The following is a 20642-nucleotide window of genomic DNA, read 5'->3' on the forward strand; positions in this document are numbered from 1 at the left end:
AAGGCGGGGCGGATTGTGGAGGAGCTTGAATTCCAGGCTTGGCTTTCGGACTTTACCCCGCAGACAATGGGGAGCCGGCTGCATTTCTGAGCAGGGCTGGGCAGACCCTGTCGCACTATTGTTTTCCTGAGAGCCGGACCCTGCAGTGTTGCATCTCAACCACGAGATGGCGGCATTTCAGCAAATTTCAACCACTCCAGGTGAAGCCTTGTGCTGATGGCACCATCTTCAACCAGAGCTGCGAAACACCAAATCTACCCAACCCAGGATGCGTTCCAGCTTCATCCTGCTGGCAGAACAAGCCTTTCTCAGCTTTGAGGGAGAATCTGTTGAACCACAGGAAAGGAGAGACCCGTGTTGCTAGAAGCCCTACGCCCACTCGACCACTTTTTCGGGGTCGGGGGCACGCCTGTTTCACCTATAAACAATTAACTCGGGGCCACGGGGTGAGGGGTGAGCAGCGAGCCCTCGAGGTTTGCTGGGCCTTTGCATGGTATCCAGCTGCTGCCTTTAGGCTATTGTGGTTGTCAGAAAAAAATAAAAACCCAACTAAAACAACCCAGATCACCATAGTATTATTGAAGAAGATAAGTCACCTGGCCCATTTCCACTCCTTTTTTAGAGGGACAGGAGCTTGATCCTTTTCAAGATCCTCCAAGTCAGAGATCAGAACACTGGCTTCACTAGAAGCAAACAGGTAAGTGACTTGTCTAAGGTCACACAGAGCTGACACTTGCTCGATCTCAGGATTGTTATGTCCACCTATCTCTGCCTTCCTTTAACAGCCTAACACATCCTATTGTGGGGCTAGTTTCTCAGAGAAACTTGTGTGTACTACCCGTAGACATACAAAGATCCTCTTTTTAGAACCGTGTATGCGTATGTGTCTTGTGTTTTGGTTTGTGCACAAGCGTGCGGGTGCCCAACCAGGCCAGAGGCGGGATCCCCCTGGAGCTGGGGTTACAGGCTGATTATTGTGAGCTGCCCGACGTGGGGACTGGGACTAGGACTCTGCAGGACAGAACAGTGAGCACTCTAATCACTGAGCTGTCTCTCAGCCCAAATGCCTTTTTAAAGAAAAATATTTTATGTATGTATGTATGTATGTATGTATGTATGTATGCATGGGTCAAACTGCTTGGCGAAGCCAGAATGGGTTGTTGGATCCCCTGGAGCTGGAGTGACAGGCAGTTGAGCCACTGGTGGAGGTGCTGGGAATAGGACTCAGGTTCCAAGGCAGAGCAGTAAGCACCCTTACATGCTGATCCACCCTCCAGCCAGACTCTTCTTATAAATCAAAATGTGGCATGTAGTTGAGTGTGCATGTGTGTGCATGCTTGTGTATGTTTTGAGAGAAAGAGCCTAACTGTTTCTCCCTATATGGATGGCACAGTCATAAAATGTGCCATAGACACACACTGTACAGCATCCTCAGAGTAGAATACTGCACGGCAGTAGACTGTAAAAGTGAACAAACTAGCTTACTAATACGTTTCTCCATCAGCGTATTGATAGGCAAATTTTAAACACATGATAAGGATACAGGATAATATATATCCTTATGAAAATTAAAACCCAATACATCACATATTGGATGTACATGTAGATATGTTCATATACTAATGCCCAGTCATCTATGGTGCCCAATTGGCAGGGGATAAAGGGGCTTTAATTTTGCCTCTTATGCTTCATTTCGTAAAAACAAAATAAAACAAAATCCATGGAAATAAATCTGGGTGGTGGGTATGCAAACCGATCGCCACATTATTTCTCCTGTTATTTATGTAAATACAAAAGCTGCTTCAGGGAGTACACATAAGCCAGACTTTCCTGCCTGGGGTGGGAAGGTGGTGGTAGCACTCTGAGGCCTGAGGATAGCTGGGAAGGACGAGACCCCAGTTCTGGTCCCAGGATTTGTAGTTAGTGAGGCCCCATTCATGAGCATTTGCAGGGAGGACCCAGGTATCCACCCCTGCTACTGTCACATCTCCGAGACTGCTGGCCTGCCTCAGGGAGGACACAGGACAGAGGAGGCCAGGGCCAAGTAGTTCTGTTGTGGAAGCTGCCGTCCGGTAGTGGCTACATGGTGAGCCCACTTCCCCTCTGTCCTTTGCTTTGGTCATTTTCTCTGACGCTGTGGTCACACGTGACCTTGCTGGGCGGCACCCACTTTCTAATGCCAGGTGCTCCAGCCAGAAAGTAAACCCAGTTTTCACATTTGCTTTTTGTCTCCCAGGGCGGTGCTGACCGGCATGCAAAGTTTTTGAGCGCCGGTGTTCTACTAATCATGATGGAGAAAGAAGCAATCAAGTGACGTTCTGTGCTGCGCAGGGATGTTTTGGTCAGTGGCAGATGAAGGCAGTAGGCTGTGTGTTGGTGTGTAGCAGGCTAGACACAGAGCCTTAGCATGCACATAGCTTTCATGTATTGCAGGCTAGAGTTTGCAGCCTTGACATGCAGCATGCTAGACCACAGAGCTTACGTATGAAGGCTGGGTGGCTGAGGCATGTGTAGCAGAGTTTGGGGTGAACCTTTTATAAATGAATAAAATGAACCCTTTTCTTTATTCCCCAGAGCACATTCCATTCTTCAGTGCACAGCTCTGGCCTTCTTCTCTTACCTTTCCCCCCTTCCCACTTGTCAGCCTGTGACAAGTGTCAGTGTGAGCTGAGTGTGTCGCTTTCAGGGCTCATTTTTCTGCTCTTTATTCCTAACCCTCAGGGTTTGCGGGTGTAGTGTCCCCTGCTGACTCGTGTATTTGCACACTTGGTCTCTGCCCAGTGGCTGTTTTGGGAGGCCATGGGACCTGAGGGAGTACTAGAGCTAGCAGAAGTGAGTCATGGGGTTCCTGCCTGAGCCTTTGCCTCCTGGTCTACCATGGTGTGACAAGCTGCAAACACCATCGCAGACCTGGTCACCATGCCTGCTGGGCTTTGTTCCCTGAGACTGGGAGCCAAGATAAGCCCTTCCTCTCTTAAGTTGCTTCTTCCATAGCAGCAAGAGCAAGTAGCATGTGGTCACCTCGCCTCTCTTGGTAGATGATAGTCATTCTCGCCATTTCATTCATTCATTCATCAATTCATCATTCACTTTATCCTTTTCAGTCCTATTTGATTTATTGTATGTGTATGGGTGTTTGCTGACACACACACACACACACACACACACACACACACCACAGGTGTGTAGTGGGGCCAGAAGAGAGTGGCCCTTAGACCTGGAGTTACAGGCACTCATGAGCTACCATATATGTGCTGGGAACTGAACCAGGGACCCCTGTGAGAGCAGTCAGTGCTCTCACCCAGCAAGCTGTTTCTTCAATCCCCTGTCTCCATTTTAAAGATGAGGAGACTGAGAGTCAGAGCAACTGGAGGTAACAGGGAAGAAACAACCGATGTCACATTCCAGCCCTGGCCTCAGTTGCTGCGGCCCTCTCACTGCAGAAATTGCACTACTATCTCTGCACACTTTAGAATATCACCCCTCTTTTCTTTTCTTTTCTTTTCTTTTCTTTTCTTTTCTTTTCTTTTCTTTTCTTTTCTTTTCTTTTCTTTTCTTTTCTTTTCTTTTCTTTTCTTTCTTTCTTTCTTTCTTTCTTTCTTTCTTTCTTTCTTTCTTTTCGAGACAGGGTTTCCTCTGTGTAGTCCTGGCTGTCCTGGAACTCACTCTGTAGACCAGGCTGGCCTCGAACTCAGAAAACCGCCTGCCTCTGCCTCCCGAGTGCTGGGATTAAAGACATGCGCCACCATGCCCAGCTTTCTAAAACGGAGGTATAGAGAATGCTTGTCTTGCTTTCTCTCTCAAAACCTAAGTGTTCTTTGTTCCTGGTTGCTTTTGTCTTGCTTGTGGCCCCCCCATGGGTTATAATTTCCTGGGTGGCTAAAGAACTCTCTTCTCTACTCACAGGACAGAGGTCTAAAGCTTCCCTGCTTGTCTGAGCACACTCACCTCATATGTCAAAGGTCTAAATTCCAGGCAAGCCAGTGACAATGCTCCAGTCATCAGATTTGAAACCAAATTTCAGCAAAGACACATTTGCTGCCAGAAAGCAAATTAGTCTTTTCTTTTCTCTCTCATTTTTTTCCCACCCAAACATAACATCCTCTTAAGAAATATGTCCGATCTGCAATATTTACTTTCCCTTATTTAATAACAGGAAAGGCTTTGCTGCACTTTTGTTGATTTTTGCATTTCTTATTAAAATTCTTAAGGGGCTTTTGGGGGAACTTAATCAGCAGAAAAAAATGAGGAGAGGAAAAAAAAATTCCTCATGTGCGGTCCCCAGGACTGGCGAATGGAGGAAGCACGCTGTTTGTATAAGGGCTGCTGATGGAAGAAGCTGGTCACGTGCTCCGGAACCTTCCGCAGACTCTTTCCCTTCTCTGAGCCCTTCTCGGCTGTCTATGGAGCAGGGCCAAATGCCATGCTTTCTGCCAAGAATTTCGAGCTGGTGTCATGCCCTTGCCAGGTTGGGACAGACACAGATGTTCATGGAACATCCAGCATGCTGGCTGCAGGAGAGCTCAGTTTCCCCTTTTTGCATTGGCAGATAAAGAGATTGAGGCTCAGTGCCTCTTGTCTAGCCCCTCTTCAGCTTGCTCCCATCGTGACTAAGAGGAAAGGGCTGGCAGTAGTCACACACTCCCAACTCGGCTGGGCTCCACAGTAATTCTCAGGGACAGGGAGATGATTCCTAGTTGTAACTTGCTCTGGGTCACACAGCTATAGGATAGCAGAGCTCGGTGACCAGAGCTGTACTCTACCTGCTCATCACGTGTGTTTATTGGACCTTACTCCTCGGCCTCATCAGACAGCATACTGCTTTGAGTATAGCGTGTCCTAAGTTTTAGAATTCTCCCTGGAGAGGGTATGACTACCACCCTTGCTTCCCGATAAGGGCTTCAAGTAGCTTCAAGATTTTAGTTTTTATATTTCCTTTCTAATAGAAATAATTATATTAAAGTTGTAAGGTTTCGCTCATTTGTTTGTGGATATGTGCAGTGTGTATGGGGTGCTCGTGTGGGAGGTCAGAGGACATCTTGCAGAAGCTGGTTTCTTCCGTCCTGCCATATGGGTCCAAGGGATTGAACTCAGTTGGTCAGGCTTGCCTGCAAGTGCCTTTACCCTCTGAGCCCTCTCACTAGCCCAGGGATAATTATATTTATAAGCACATTGTGACATCGTTTTACTGTTATAATTTATGCATGGTTCTCAGGAAGAAGACTGCTTTACAGAGTCAGTAGCCCTATAAGACAGTGAACTCAAGGTGCCTCTTACAGATGAGGAGACAAGTCTAGACAGGCCAAAGGATCTGATACCCAAGGCTGTGGCAAACTAGAACTGCAATCTAAGTCTCTAAGCCTGGAAGGAAAAGTTGAGGCCCATGCAGTGAGGGATTGCCTGGTGTCCTTAGGAGTTTGCATCTTTTCACAAATGGACACCTGGAAGGCTGTGTGTGTGTGTGTGTGTGTGTGTGTGTATGTATGTGTGTGTGACTCAGTCCAGCTTGGACTGTGGAGGTCTGGGGTGGAAAACAAGCCAGAGGGCCCAGGCTGAGCGGAAGAGGCTGTTACAAGCTGCAGGCAAGAGAGCCTCAGGCTTGCCCACCTTACATCCTGTTTCCTCCCAGCTCCCTGAACAATCTTTCCACTACGCTCACCCTCCTCCCAGAGCTCCTCTCTGATTCCTGCTCTCTCTCTCTGGTGCTGGGATTTGAACCCAGAACTTTATACTTGTTAGCCTCTTATTTTTCCCACCCTCTTTGCACTCTCAAGGGATTCAGTCACAGTGAGTCTTAACCTGCCAGAGGTCAGAGAGCTGAGCGGTCTAAAGACTAAGGAAAGAAAATCACACAGGCTCTGTGTACAAGTGCTCTGTGGAAGCAACACGGCATGGCATTTCACAGACCCCAGCCCTGCTTATGTTTGTGAACAACCAGGAAGGCAGACATCCTGAAGGTATCAGCTGTGCTTTGTAAATGTCCTGGGAATGGGTGTGCAGCTGAGGCAGGGAGGGGAGCCTGAGAGGGGACAGAGAGATGGCTCAGTGGTTAAGAGTACTGGCTGCTCTTCCAGAGGATCTGGGTTTGATTCCCAGCACCTACACAGCAGCTCACAACCATCTGTAACTCCAGTTCTGGGGAGAGCCAATGCTCTCCTCTGGCTTTTGAGAGTGCCAGGTACACACATGAAGCATGAACATACATGCATGGTTGGAAGAGATGTTGATTGACATGAGTTTCAGGCCAGCTCAGACTACAGAGTGAGACCCTGTCTCTAAACAACAACAACAACAACATAACCAGAAGGAAAAAAGGGGGGAACCCTAGGCCAGAGAGAGCCCCAAGTGACTACAATGGCATCATTTTCCCTCCCTCCCTCCCTCCCTCCCTCCCTCCCTCCCTCCCTCCCTCCCTCCCTCCCTCCCTCCCTCCCTCCCTCCCTCCATGGGTTTCTCCCTCCTTCCCTCTCTCCTTCTTTCCCTCCCTTTTTCTCTCCCTCCTTCTCTGACTCTGTTGTTCAGGCTGCACTCAAACTCTTGGGCTCAAGCCATCCCCCTGCCTCAGCCTCTTCAGCAGCTAGGATGACAGGGGCCTGCTCTGAATGCAGTAGTATTTATTTATCCTCCTTATTCTGAGCCAGAGTCCCATATAGCTCAGGCTGGCTTCAAAGTCGTTACACAGCTGGGACTGGGCTAGCCTTGAACACCTGTCCGCCCCTCTCGCTGGGGTTATAGGTATGCACCTACAGTAACATTTCTGACTCTCAACTCTGCCTCCGAAGAAAGACTGGATATGCAGGAAAGCAATAGAGAGAGACAGGAAGGATCCCAGAGGGAGGTCTCGGGTGCTTTTAGCCACGAGGCCTCATCATCAGCCCCTCCCTCCCCTCTTGCTTACCAAGCATCTCTCTGATTTGATTTGGCTTTCTGTGGACTGTGCCTACAGGGAACTTAAGTGTTGGCAGCGGGACACATGTATCCGGTCCCTTTGGCAGTGACATTTCTCATTGTAAATTAGTAAATTGGGAACAGATAGTCCACAGAAGAAGCCATGAAAATGACTAATATGTAACATAAAATTCTTCCTCTCTAGGATTCAAGGAAACATAGATTCAAACCCAAACCCAGATTGTCACCACCTACTCAGTCAGAAAAGACTTGTTTGTTGTTTGTTTTGAGACAGGGTTTCTCTGCGTAGCCCTGGCTCTCTTGACCAGGCTGGCCTCAAACTCACAAGACCTGCCTGCCTCTGCCTCCTGAGATCTGAGATTAAAGGTGTGCGTCACCACCACCACCTGGCTTAATATTTTAAATAAATAAATAAATAAACAAATAAATAAAATAAGCAAATAAAAATTAGAAATAAATTAAAAATAAGTAAAAATATGGTGTGTGTGTAGATATGTCATATGAGTGCATTCTGGTTGTGGAGTCAGAAGAGGGAGTCCAATTTACTTGGACCTGGAGTTACAGGCAGCTGTGAGCCAGCTGATTGGATGCTGGAGACCACACGCAGGTCCTCTGGAAGGGCAGTGTGTGCTCTTAACCCATAAGCCATTCTATAGCCTTAAACCTTAAAAACAAACAAACAAACAAACAAACAAACAACCCAAAACTTTTTTGTTTTGTTTTTTTAAGACAGAGTTTGTGTAGCCTTGGCTGTTTTAGAATTTGCTTTGTAGACCAGGCTGGCCTTGAATTTAGAGATCTGCCCATCTCTGCCTCCCAGGTGTTGGGATTAAAGAAATGTGTCATCATACCCAGCCTCAAGACTTTTGAAGTAAAGCATATTGCAAGGGCAAACCCATGGCCAGCCTGTGGAGATCTTGTTGCCTGCATGGCCCTGGGACACTGGGTCTCATAATGTAAGTTCTTCTGATTTATTTACTTAGGTACATTTGCAATGCTGGGAATGGAACTCAGGGTCTCTTGCATGCCAGGTAGGTGACCCCTAGCTATGGTTCAGTCCCTCTCTGTGCAGTTCTTTAGGATCAACTGAGACACTGTCACCAGAGAGAAAGCTGAAGGAGGCGTGGAGAAGGCTCCACAAGGCTGAGGACCTGAGCTCAGGACTCCAGAATCCACAGAAAAGTGGTAGCCTGGATGGTTGTAATCCCAGCATCTACTACTAAGAGATGGGAGGCAGCGACAGGAGAATGGATGGAAGGCCAGCTAGCCTGGCTTATGCAAGAACCAAGAGACCCTCCCTGTCGTAAACCAAGTGAAAAAATGAGGATCAATACCTGAAGTTGGTTCTTTGGCCTCTATAAGTGCATTGTGACACAAATGTGCCTACAACCCCACATAAGAACACACATATGCACACACACAGACAGACAGACACACACACTACATGTGCATTTGTGGCACACATGTGTCAACAACCCTACACAAGAATACATACATGTACACTGGCATACCTGTGTCTACACCCCAATACCAGAACACACACAAAAACACACACAAACACATATACACACTACATGTGCGCTGTGGCACACATGTGCCTACACACACACACACACACATTGCAGCATACATGTACCCACCACAAGAACATACATACGAATACACACACATACACACATACTACATGTGCACTGTGGCATACATGTTCCTACCCCCCCCCCAAGAATATACACACACACATGCACACACACACGTACACACAAACACACACTTCTGTGCATACACAGAACAGCTAGAAGAGCCACTTCCTGGATTTGTTCCCAAACATTTTCTGAGCACCTACTGTGTGCAAAAGCTTACAAGACACAAGCAGGAGATGGGGCCACATAGTAGGGAGGGCAGAGGCCACTTCCTGGGTGTGGTGGAAAGTAGAAGAGAAGGAGATGGGGAGAATGTTCAGGGGAAGTCAGCCCCTCCCTCCCTACTAGCTTCTATTGGTTCCCAGGCTCGGATGGTACCCAGGAACTGCCTGCAGCCATCCTCTTCATCCTGAACTCACCTTACAGAGGCTAATCTAGTGGGCTGGGACCTAATCATAGCATTTAAAAAGCACCCCATGTGTTTTAGCTGTTTAGTCTGGTCAGAAAACCAGAAAACAGAAAACTGACAAATTCAGGATAAGGTGACAAAAAAGACAGGATGTTGGGCCACGTACAGCTGGCCCAAGAGCTGGGGGCACAGAGGGTGGGTACACAGCTTGTAATGCTGCAGCCACACACCATCTTGCTGGGCACTGGTTCATTTTGAAAAATGTTGTTTGATTTAATGAATAAAAGGCGTGTATGGGTATTTTGACCCACATGTGTGTCTCTCCACCATATGTATGCCTGTTTATGGAAGTCAGAAGAGGCCATCAGATCCCTAGAACTGGAGTCACAGGAGGTTGTGAGCTGCTACGTGGCTGCTGGGAATTGAACCTGGGTCCTCTGCAAGAGCAGTCAGTGCTCTTTACTGCTGTACCTTTCCAGGTACCTGCAATATTTAATTTTTAAATTGACATAAAATGGCTGTTTATTGTTTTCTATCTTCTTACCCATGCTCCCTCTCCTCTTTCTGAGACTCATATAGCCACGCTCTGAGAAAGTTTGGATGACCTTGAACTTCTGACTTTCCTGTTTTTTCTTCCCAAGGGCTGGGATTACAGGCATGTGTCCCATCATTGGTTTATGCAGTACTAGGGAGAGAATCCAGGGCTTCAAGCTTGAGAGGCAAGTGCTCTATACAGCTGGGTCACATCCACAGCCCTCTGAGTTAAAGCCCGCTCCCTGGATCCTGCTGGAATTCAGGGAATTCCTGTCCTTCTCACTGTGTGGATGGGAAGATGATGGAAGGTCCTATCCTAAGAACTGCAGTCAATATAGCAAGGGCTGCCGGGCGTGGTGGCGCACGCCTTTGATCCCAGCACTCGGGAGGCAGAGGCAGGCGGATTTCTGAGTTCGAGGCCAGCCTGGTCTACAAAGTGAGTTCCAGACAGCCAGAGCTATAAAGAGAAACCCTGTCTCGAAAAACCAAAAAAAAAAAAAAAAAAAAATATATATATATATATATATATATATATATATCAAGGGCTTTGACTGAATATTATAGAAGCTGAGTTTCTCAATGCAGTGTCTCACACTGGTAAAGACAACATTCACTAGTATTAAGTTGGGGACTCTCAGATCTGATTCTACAAGAGCTCACCACTGGCGTTGTGACTTCAGACTAGTAGCTTGGTCCCTCTGAGCCCCATCAGTTTCCTTGTCCCTACCCTACTTGGCTTGGAAGTGGGCAGTGGTAATAAAGGCTCACAGCACTGAACCTGGACTGTTGAACCCCCTGTGACTGGTAGCATGGGCTTCTGCCCAGCCAGGCGTGTCCCCTCCCACAATCCTTCTATTCTCTTCTCGAGCTCTCTTCATGGCACTCTGGCTGCATGGTGACACTACTAGTGTGTGTCTTCCTGAGGTCCCGTGTCCCAGTCTGTAGCTGCATGGGGGACATGCTGAGAACCAACAGGACCCCTCTTCCCTCTACAGGGAAGCTCCTAAGGGTGAGGGCAGCACTGAGGTTGCTCGCTCATGGGGCCACCAGAACCCTGCTCCCCTACTTCTAGTGGGGTACATCTCTCTAGCCCCAGAAAGCCCACTCTGCCATGTTCCGTGGTGTTCTTGACTGGGTAAACTTTGAAGGACGAGAGATCGTGAACATCTCAGGGACTCTTGCTCTAGGAAGTGCTGAGGTGGGTGGCTAAAGACCCAGGTGAACAGGGGGCCAGGGCTGGGGCTGGGCTGGTGAGATGATAGCCATTGTCTAGGTGACTCATTTGTACCAACAGGCTGGTGAGACATAGAGAAACCCCGGTACAGGAAGATGAAGCAGGATAACAAGCCTGGGGGATCTTTGAAACAGTCAACTTGGGCCCCTGGTTGCTACTAGCAGAACTCAAAGCCTACTGTGACCTCAGGCACAGGGCTTGCCTGCTGGAGCTTTATCTGTCTCATCTGACAGATGGGGATAGGAGCTCCCCCTCACAGTCCTTGTGATGGGTTGAGACCCCCCTTTGTAGTACGTCACGGCACTTGCATAGGACCCGCCTGTGCACATCCTTTTGAGACCCTTAAATCTTGGGTTGCATCAAATACTGGATGAGGAGCACGTGCTAGAGAGATGGACAATTTACTGTGTTTAGGGAACAACCGCACGGAGAAAGATCTGTGCGTGTTCAGTACAGATGGCACCTTTAACCTTGGAAAGTTTCAAGACATGTCGGATGGAGAAACTGCAGATAAGTATGGCAGTGAGCTACCTGTTGGCTCACTCTGAAGACACAGGGTAGGAGTGTGAGCAGTGTGCACAGAGCCTGGATCCTGGGCCTTCTGTTAGCTTTACTCTGGCTCATACATATTTTCAAAGTTGCTCCCTGTTTGCCTTTGTGCCCATGGGATCCCCCTTCCCTAAGAACTGTGGAGGACTTGAGGGGAGTGCAGGAAGGCGGGAACAGCCTGGAGCTGTCCTGGTCTCACTATTAGAAAAGTGTGTCACCTCTGCACTGGCACAGAGAACAGAGGAATTAGCAAATCTATTTTTTACAAATTTAACCAGATCCTCTGAGCCCCATTATGACTTAATTTAGACTTTTAAAATCTATATAGCTTTCTGTTTGTTTGCTTCCAGGCTGTGATACAGACGAAATGAATGGCAACCCACATTAACCGCAGGCTGAACAATCCCCCTGGAATGTTTGCTGAAGAGCAAGGCAGTGGAGGCTGGCCCACAGAGGAGCCCTATCGCCAGCCATCAGCAAAGACCAGACCTGGTGGAGACTGGAGGACACGCCTGATAACTCAGTGCCCTTGAGAGCTTTCTAGGTGCCTCCAGGCTGCTCCAGTCGTGTGTGTGTGTGTGTGTGTGTGTGTGTGTGTGTGTGAGAGAGAGAGAGAGAGAGAGAGAGAGAGAGAGAGAGAGAGAGAGAGAGAGAGAGAGATACAGTCCCTGGTAAGGTAGCAGTATTCTTAAAAACTCCTACCACATCCATGACCTTGGCACTAACAGGAAGCCAAGCCTTTGTGGACAGATCCCATGAACTTGAACAAGGAGTTTATATATCAAATGGCCTCATAGAGCTATAAGAGGGAGCCCAGATGAATCTTTCTTGAATGGACAAATGCTTTCATGTAAGTAGGAGGTAGATTAGGTTCTGAAACTGCCCTGTCCCTTTCCATTTACCCCACTCTTCTCTCTTCTCCTCTGCTTTCTTTGTGGTGCTGGAGGTGGACCCCGGCATGTCACATGTTAGGCAAGTGCTCTACCACTAAACTGTATCTCAGTCTCAGATGGAATTTTCTTAAGTAAGGAGTCCAGGAAATATTTCAAATAGGCAACAGAACCTAAGATTTGTCCATATTGACAATTCCCAACTCAGCGACCAACCAACAAATTAACCAACCAGCAGTCAACCAGCAAATCAAGCAACCAGCCAACCATCTAAGCCGCCAACCAATCAACTAATCAGCTGACCCAGAAACCAAATAGACAACAACCAACTGTACAGTCAACCAACCAACCAAGTAAATAACTAATGGGATAACCACCGTTCAACAACCAATGAGTCAATGGACTGAACAACTAAACCAACTGGTCAACCAACCAACTGACTAACTAACCAACTGAACAATCAATCATCTAACCAACAGAGCCACTAATCAACCAACCAACAAACCAACCAACCAACCAACCAACCAACTAACCTAGCATGAAAGCAACTAAGTAACCAATAACCAAGAAGTAGAACCACTAATTGAAATATTCACTGGGTTGGAAAGAAATCCCCTCTTCCCGTGTTTCTGCCCTTCGTCTCCCCCCAGCTCCAGTAGCGTTGCCTGTTCCTCAGACACCTTCTGGGCCATTCTACCACTGCCTGTTTCCATTCCTCTAGAAATTGCTGTGCAGGGCACCTCTGTCCCTTGCACCACTGGTCACAGGCTTCTCACCTGCAGCCAGTGCACAAACAACATGGCTAGGAAGTCACACAATGAAGGGCCCAGAATCCCCTATCTGACTTTTGAGGAATTGTGTGTGTGTGTGTGTGTGTGCTGTTGTTGTTGTTGTTTTCTGGTCTCCCACTTCTCCAGGTGGAGAGTGCCTACCTGGGTCCAGACAGAGAGATTCCCTGACTTCTTTGCCCTGAGTTCCATCCCTGCTACCACATTACCCTGACATGGTGGTACAGACTTGTAATCCTAGGGTTTGGGAGGTGTAGACTAGGGGTTCAGGGCCATCCTTGACTACCTATGGAGTTTGAGGCCAGTCTAGACTCTATGAGATCCTGTCTCAAACAAACAAACAAACAAAACCATACTGCAAATAAGCAACAATGCAAAGCCTGCCTGTAGTTTGCCGGGTATCAGTAGCAGAAAGTCAAGTGTGCTTGGGTTGGGAGGGGGGAGGAGCGCCACTTGTCTTTGGTTTCCTTTAATTAGTCTTCCCACTTGCCACCACAGGTCACAATCCTTAGGAAGTGTCCCAGACACTGCCTGGACCCGTGGTGGTTCCCGGAAGTCACTGCTCCCAGATCAGGTGCCTCTTTCTTCCCTCCCACCTGACCTGGGCTGCAAAGGAGCTTCCCTGGCTGTGCTCTGACTTCACCTTCCCCCATGTTCTCGTTACTAAATAAGTATATTATTTACAAAATATTGCTATCATCTAGAAAATATCACCCCAGGAAGGATTAAGCAGTGACACATTAAAACCTTTTAAAATGCAGGTATGCATCAGCAGGCCACAAAGGCAGACAAGTTAGTGGGGCTTCCAGGCAATGCTGGCTCTGTCGAAGGACAGGGTACTGTACATTTAGGGATATCCAAGAATCCGACACTGGGACAGCTTGCACGGTTGCTGTTGGAAGAAGGAAAGCACTGGAGGCAGTGAGGGTGTTCTGACAATCTAGAGTGGGTAGTTCAGACGGTAAAGGGTTTGTATGGAAGAGGACCTGATTTCAACCTCCAGAACCCACGTTTAAAAACAAAGTAGGCACCGAGCAATGGTGTTACACGCCTTTAATCCCAGAACTTGGGAGGCAGAGGCAGGCAGATTTCTGAGTTCGAGGCCAACTTGGTCTACAGAGTGAGTTTCAGGACAGCCAGGGTTGCACAGAGAAACCCTGTCTCGAAAAACAAACAAACAAACAAACAAACCCAAACAAACAAAGTAGGCATTGTGGTGTGCTTTGTAATCTCAATGTCTGGGAAGGCAGAGACAGGCGGATCTCTGGGGCTCTCTGGCTAGTCATGACAAGCTCCAGGCCAGTGCCTGACCCCAACACATTAGAAGCAGAGGAAGGCAGATCTCTTGAGTTCAAGGTCAGCCATCCTGGTCTTCTACATTGCAAATTCCAGGTCAGATAAGGTGACACAGAAGAAGTAGGAGAAGAGGAGGAAGAATCAGGGGTGGGGTGGGGGGGATGGGGTGGAGAAGTGATCAGTACAACCTTTGACCTATACACAGTCTTGCCTAACCCTGAAAAGTCAGTTGCTGCCTTATTCTTACAGCCTGGGAGGCAGGGGTGCAGGACTGGCATGGCTGCCAGGGAGCTGGAGAGGGATAGGATGTAGCCCAGCCGGAGCCCTATCACCCCTCACCTCTGCGCAGCTGTGTACAGCTGTTCCCCCATCTCCACATGCCTGCCTTGCTGGGGTTTTGAGGAAAATCCCAGCCTCAGAGTAGCTCTCAGTACTAAAGAAGGTTATGAAGACGAAAGCAGAGAGCCTTGGTCTTGGCCACTTCCTGTAGGTAAAGAGGTCAGGAGGAGGGCAGCCCTCGGCCTACAAACATATCCCCCAGGCTGCCCTCCCTCCCTCCAGTGAGGAACTGCGTGCTAGGCTAACCTGCTGCAGGCTGGGATCGTGGTGCTGGAGCAGCTGCAGGTCCTATGGATCCTGTTCCGTCATCAGTAGAAAAAAGCATAGAGACGGTCTGATGGACAGGGTGTGTGTGGAAGCACAGAGAAGAGAGGAACTTTTCCGACAATGGTTTATGTCTGTCTTTATAGAAAGGGGACGTCTGAGCTGGGCCTTGTGAGTGTAAACGTAAGTTCATTGGAGTATTACAGAAAGAATAATTTACCAGTGAGACGAGCATGAGGCACCAGGGCGGAAACCATGCTAGGGTCAGGAACCTGCATGTGCTTGAAAATGAGTCTGTAGCGTGGTGGCAGGAAGCTGGTACGCCCAGCATAGGCCAAGAGTCAAGGAAACTTGAGGGCTGACCTTAGGAGTCTGGGCTAGTACTTGGGAATGCTGAGGCAGGGGAGTGGTCTGCTCAGAGCATGGTCCTGAGAGGGCACCGTGGCCTCCGCATGGGGGAACTGGTGGAGAGAGCAAAGCTGGGTATTATCACACAGAGGCCTAGCCCGTGCATAGCATGGCTGGGGGGTGGGGGTGGGGGTTGACACTCCAGTGACAGGGACTGAGGACTGGAAGGCACCTGGTTGCACTCACTCTCAAGGGACATTAAGTTACCAGCTGCACTGCTAGTGTCTTCCCAGTGCTACCTTAGAAACCAGGAGGGACACTGACCCTCTCCCAGTCACTCAAATCCAAGGACAGAGAAATGGCCACCGCTCAGCCGGGGGTGTAGGCAGATCCACGATCATCTTGGTTCTCAGATTCTTCCCAGGCCAGTGTCCTAAGCCTGATTGACAACCCATTTCCTGCAGCTGTGCCACAGCCTGGGCAGCTGGCAGGCCAGGCCACTGCATGAAATCAAGGCAGAGAAGGAGCTAGCCCAGGCTCCCTAGATGAAGACAGGGTAGTCACTACACTCCCAGACCATGCCTCCAGGTTGTTGCTCACAAAGGGTCAGGAAAGAATGTACCACGCCACGTGATCTTACTTTATTCAGGTTCTGCAGATGAGGAAACCGAGGGCCCTCACATAACTGAATGTGTTGGGCACTTTAGTTCTGCACTGTGCTGCCTCCCAAATCTGAGAATAGACTTGGATCAAGGCCACACACAGCAGACTCCACTTTGCCAAAAAGGACAGATGAAGACACAGGCCCCTGGAGAGGGCCATGTTTCTCTCCTGAACGGGGCAAATGGCTTGCAAAACTCCACGGGCTGAAGATGGGCTTTTGCAATAGAGCTATTGAGACAAGGCACGGGGACCACAAGGCTTTGGGACTTGTTCTTTTAAAAAAAATCTTTTTTCCCTCTTTTGGCAAATAAAACAGAGCCCCAGCCAAGTTCCAGGCTGTCAGGGGAAGTTGCCCCTGACCCCCCAGCAGTACCTACTTCCTCCAAGCTGAGGAGAGAGGCTCAGGCCTGCACCCTGAGCTGGCCCAGGTACCCGGGTTGTTTTATGGATGGGTCTGTCATGAGTCAATATGATGACGTTTCCTGTAAGAACTTTATTTCCCTGCATTGTTTGTGGAGTCTGTGCGCTTGAGCACGTACTCCAGATTAACTTGGAGTGTGCCAGGCTGGTGGACAGACACTACTGAGGGGGGAAAGCAGGGTCTGGGGAGGCCAGGCAGGGGTTGTCCCCATCCTTTAGGTGACAGAGAGAGGATGGTGACTCACAGGCTCTGCCTCATCTCCAGCCCACAGAGGGCTGGCTTGCTGGCTGAAGGTTCTTAAGTCCATCTCCAGATGTCAAGACCACACAGGGCCCTCGGGACCAGGATTGCCGGTTCTACCTAGAATGTTTCTTCTCAGTCTACCTAGAGGGCTGTCCCTCTCAGTGTTTGACATCTGTAGCTGAGGAAGTCTGGAGAGGTGACATAGTTCTCTGAGAAAGCTTGTAGAGGCTAGATCAGGATCTTGTAGAGGCTAGATCAGGGACTTTGGAGCTAGCCAGTCTTGGGTTCAAATTCTAATTCTGCCACTTGTCAGTAGGTAGGACACCTCAGCCCCAGTTGCTTCAACCATCAGATGGGTCAATAGGGCCTGATCAGAAAACAAGTATGTCGCATGCACCATGGAGACATCTGTTGACTTCATCCCTTCTTACTCTTTTTGAGACAGGGTTTCTCCATGTAGTCCTGGCTGTCCTGGAACTAGCTCTGTAGATCAGGCTGGCTCAAACTCACAGACATCTGCCTGCTTTTGCCTCCTGAGTGCTGGGATTAACGATGAACCATCTCTGCCCAGATCCCATTTACTTTTAATAGAAGCTGGAGCTGGGGCTTAGAGGAAAGTCCTGCTAGTGTGCCTGTCTCAGACTGTCCCCTTGGCTTTCATCAAAGCCACTAGGCTCCTAAAGGTTCTGGAACACAGGAAATGGCCCTGGTGCTGATATGACTGTTGGTGTCAGAACAGTGACTTAGCCAAGAGGTTTAAGGGGAGACAGAGGAAATTCCATTATCCAGTTCTGGGTTTCCCAACCTGTGTGTAGTTCTGTCTGCTTCCTGCACCTACTATGACCCCAGGCATGTCCCACGCTTGGGGCCCTGGGCTTATCTGGCTTTGTGAAACCCCTGCTCTCAGACACTCTAATCTTTTGTCGCTATGGAACTTTCCAGTGGGTAGAGGACATGGGTAATTTCGATCTGCCCGGTGGTTCTCTCCTTTTATTACAAGATCAGAACCCATGTTTGGCTCTGAGGTCCACTCCTCAGCCTTGTCATTAGGTGTGGTCCTCATAGAACCGTTAGTACAGGCACCCAGATGATTGTTAGTCAAGGGAGGGTCTCTGGCCTGTCAGAGGCCCTTTTGGAATCCAGATCTCAGGAGGATAGTGCAAGACTGCCAAGTGCTTAGGGTCTTGTAACCCTGTGGAGGCTACCCAAAGAAACGAGCCGGGGAGCTGGAGATACGGTTCAATGGCAGAGCACAGGCATGAGGCCCCGAGTTTGATCCCCTGTATGGTTGAAAATACAGAACTAAAAGAGGGAGAAAAGAAAAAAGAAACAAGTGACTAGTCTCTCCTAGACCTGGGTGCTGCACATGAGCTCTCCTCCATCCCAACACATGCCCTTGGGTCTCTTGCCACCTTCCCAGAGAACTGTGCCTTTGACTCAACTGGCTGCTGCTTGTAAGTTGGGAGTTTGGAGTAACATCCAATATGCACATACTTGCAAATGTCCCCTCTACTTGCCTCAGGGGAGGCACTAAGCCATTCATTCATTCACTCATTCATTCATTCACTCACTCACTCATTCATTTACTCATTGATTCATTTATTCACTCACTCATTCTTTCATTCATTCACTCATTCACTCACTCACTCACTCAGTGCTTCATACTGTCAACACCTCATTATCACACACCTGCCAGGGACCTCAAGTTCAGTGTTGGTTCAGTGGAGGATTAGTTGTAAATACACCCACCCACTCCCACACAGCTCCAGGTCTAGTGGCTCAGTGCTTAAGCACACTGTCTGCTCTTGTGGAACACCTGGGTTTGGTTCCTAAAACCCACATCTGACAACTTATGACCACCTGCCTGTAATTCTGGCTGCAGGGGATCTGACACCCTCTTCTGGCCTCTCTCTCTCTCTCTCTCTCTCTCTCTCTCTCTCTCTCTCTCTCACACACACACACACACACACACACACACTTAAAAAAAAACCCCAAAACAAATCTGTTTTAGAGCAGTGCACAGGAACTCTTCCTTTGGTCATTCTCTGCTCCAGCACGGGCTTGAGAGCTTTCTCTATACTCTTAGGGCTGTGAGGGAGTTGGGTAGGTGGCACAGAGGAGGGAAGGGAGCCCACGTGGGGTCCTTACAGTCTGCACTGAGTGTGAGGCTGTCTACCATCACACAGCCACTCAGTTTCCCAGGGTCTCTGGAGCACAGGGTCTGAATACTAGTGTTTCATAGAACATTCTTTTTGTTCTTTATAGCCTTATTGAGGTATAATTTACAGACCATAAAATTCCCTCCTTGTAAGTGTATGGTCTATTAGAAAACACAAAATTGCACAACCGTCGCCACAGTCTGGTCTTCGAAGTTCTCCTCATCCCACAGAGCTTCTTCCTGCCTGTTTGCAGCCAACTTTAGCCTGAAGCATTCTGGCCCTTAAGAAGTGAAGACAGAGCCCACTGTGGTGGCGAATACCTTTGAGCACAGCGCTCAGGAGGCAGAGGCAGGCAGGTCTCTTAAGTTTGAGGCCAGCCTGGTCTACAGAGGGAGTTCCAGGTCATCCAAGGAGTACACAGAGACCTTGTGCATGCAGGACTTGGGGGTGAGGGTCTGCCCTCACAGAGAAAGCATGGGTTCAGTGTGAACGAGGCCCTAGATCCTACCCCAGCAAATAAAACACAAGGAATAATCAAAACGTGACCACCAGTGGTTTGTTTAAGACCACCCACTCTACAGATAGGAAAACTGAGTCCTAGGAGGAGAAAGGGCCACTCTGACAGCAGGGAGCCCACAGCACGGTGGTCACCAAATCTCTGCAGCCTGACTCCACAGTGCAGATTACTTTCTCTCAGGGGAGGCAGGGCTTCCCCAGGGACAAGCTGCCTGGCCATGGGCAGGCTGCTTCCTTGCCCTGGGTCTGCCTCAGTTTCTTTGAGGGTTGGTGTCAGGAAGCAGAATGCCCACTGCAGGGGAAGTATGTAGATTCCCTATAAAGATCACCCTTGGGAGCTACAGCCTTGTGCAGCTCTGATTAGCCGCCCGGGGAAGGTTGGCTAATAACTGTCGTTTCACCACAGCTCTGTCCAGATTTGTCCTCAGAAACTTGGAAGTGGAAAAGCAGCAATTAAAGAAACCCAGCCCAGGCCCCAGATGGAAATGTGGGTACAGAGGCAGCTTTCTAAGAATGTGATGCAACGCCCCACCCTGGGGCCTCATCGCCCTGTTCTGTGGATGGAGCAACTGCCGGGAGCTTGCTTAAGGCGCCCTCCTCTCTGGCCCCAGCATTTCCCAAGAGCCCACAACACACACAGCATCTCCTCAGCAACCTGGGAGCTGCTTCCCCTCCTGCCCAGACAGGAGGTGGTATGGTGGGGTGGAGGCCGCCCTCCCACCCGGCATCAACCGGCTTGATGAGGCCACACACCCAGAGAGGAAGGAAGGGAGTTAACCACGATGCCACCTGCCTGTGTGGTGTCTTTGCCATTCTGTCCAAAGGAGCTTATTCACGTGGCTGCCGTGACTGCTGACAACTAGAAAGTAAAATCCAGCAAAGGTGGTATACTTACTCGGGAAGGGGTTCCCCCCAGCACTCCCCTCCTTGTGCTGGGAGGTCAGAGGTAGGACTGTGTCTGGAGAACACTGCTCCCAGGAAGCTAAGTAACTTACACACTACACACAAACGTTCTAGAGCTCTGCAAACACGACTTTATGAACCGTTTAGAGGGAAGCGCTAGATAGTTTGCTAGGTCATCATTGTAAGTAGAGAAGCCGCATCCTTGGTGCTTTTGGAGCTCAGACCATTGAGAAGGTAGAGATAAAGTCACTGCACCCCCCAAGAGGGTCCCGGCCTAAGGGTCAGGATAAAGTCCTGTGGCAACTGATGTTTGCTTTTGCTGAGGATGTGAGTCAAAGTGACATGGGGTAACTGAGGGCAGTTGTGGCCTTGGAGTAGGAATGGGGTATAGAAAGCTGGGCCGGGCTTTGTGCAGCTGGAAGTTGGGGAGCAGAGGGTAAGATAGGAGGCAGCTGAAGTTAGATGGTGAGGATCTTGAAGAGTAGGCCATTTCCTTGTTATCATGGACTCAGGAGCCACTGAAGGTGCTTCAGCGAG

This window comes from Mus caroli, unplaced genomic scaffold (genome assembly GCF_978045245.1).
Source record: "Mus caroli unplaced genomic scaffold, Mus_caroli_1 scaffold_7, whole genome shotgun sequence".
Classification (NCBI taxonomy): domain Eukaryota; kingdom Metazoa; phylum Chordata; class Mammalia; order Rodentia; family Muridae; genus Mus; species Mus caroli.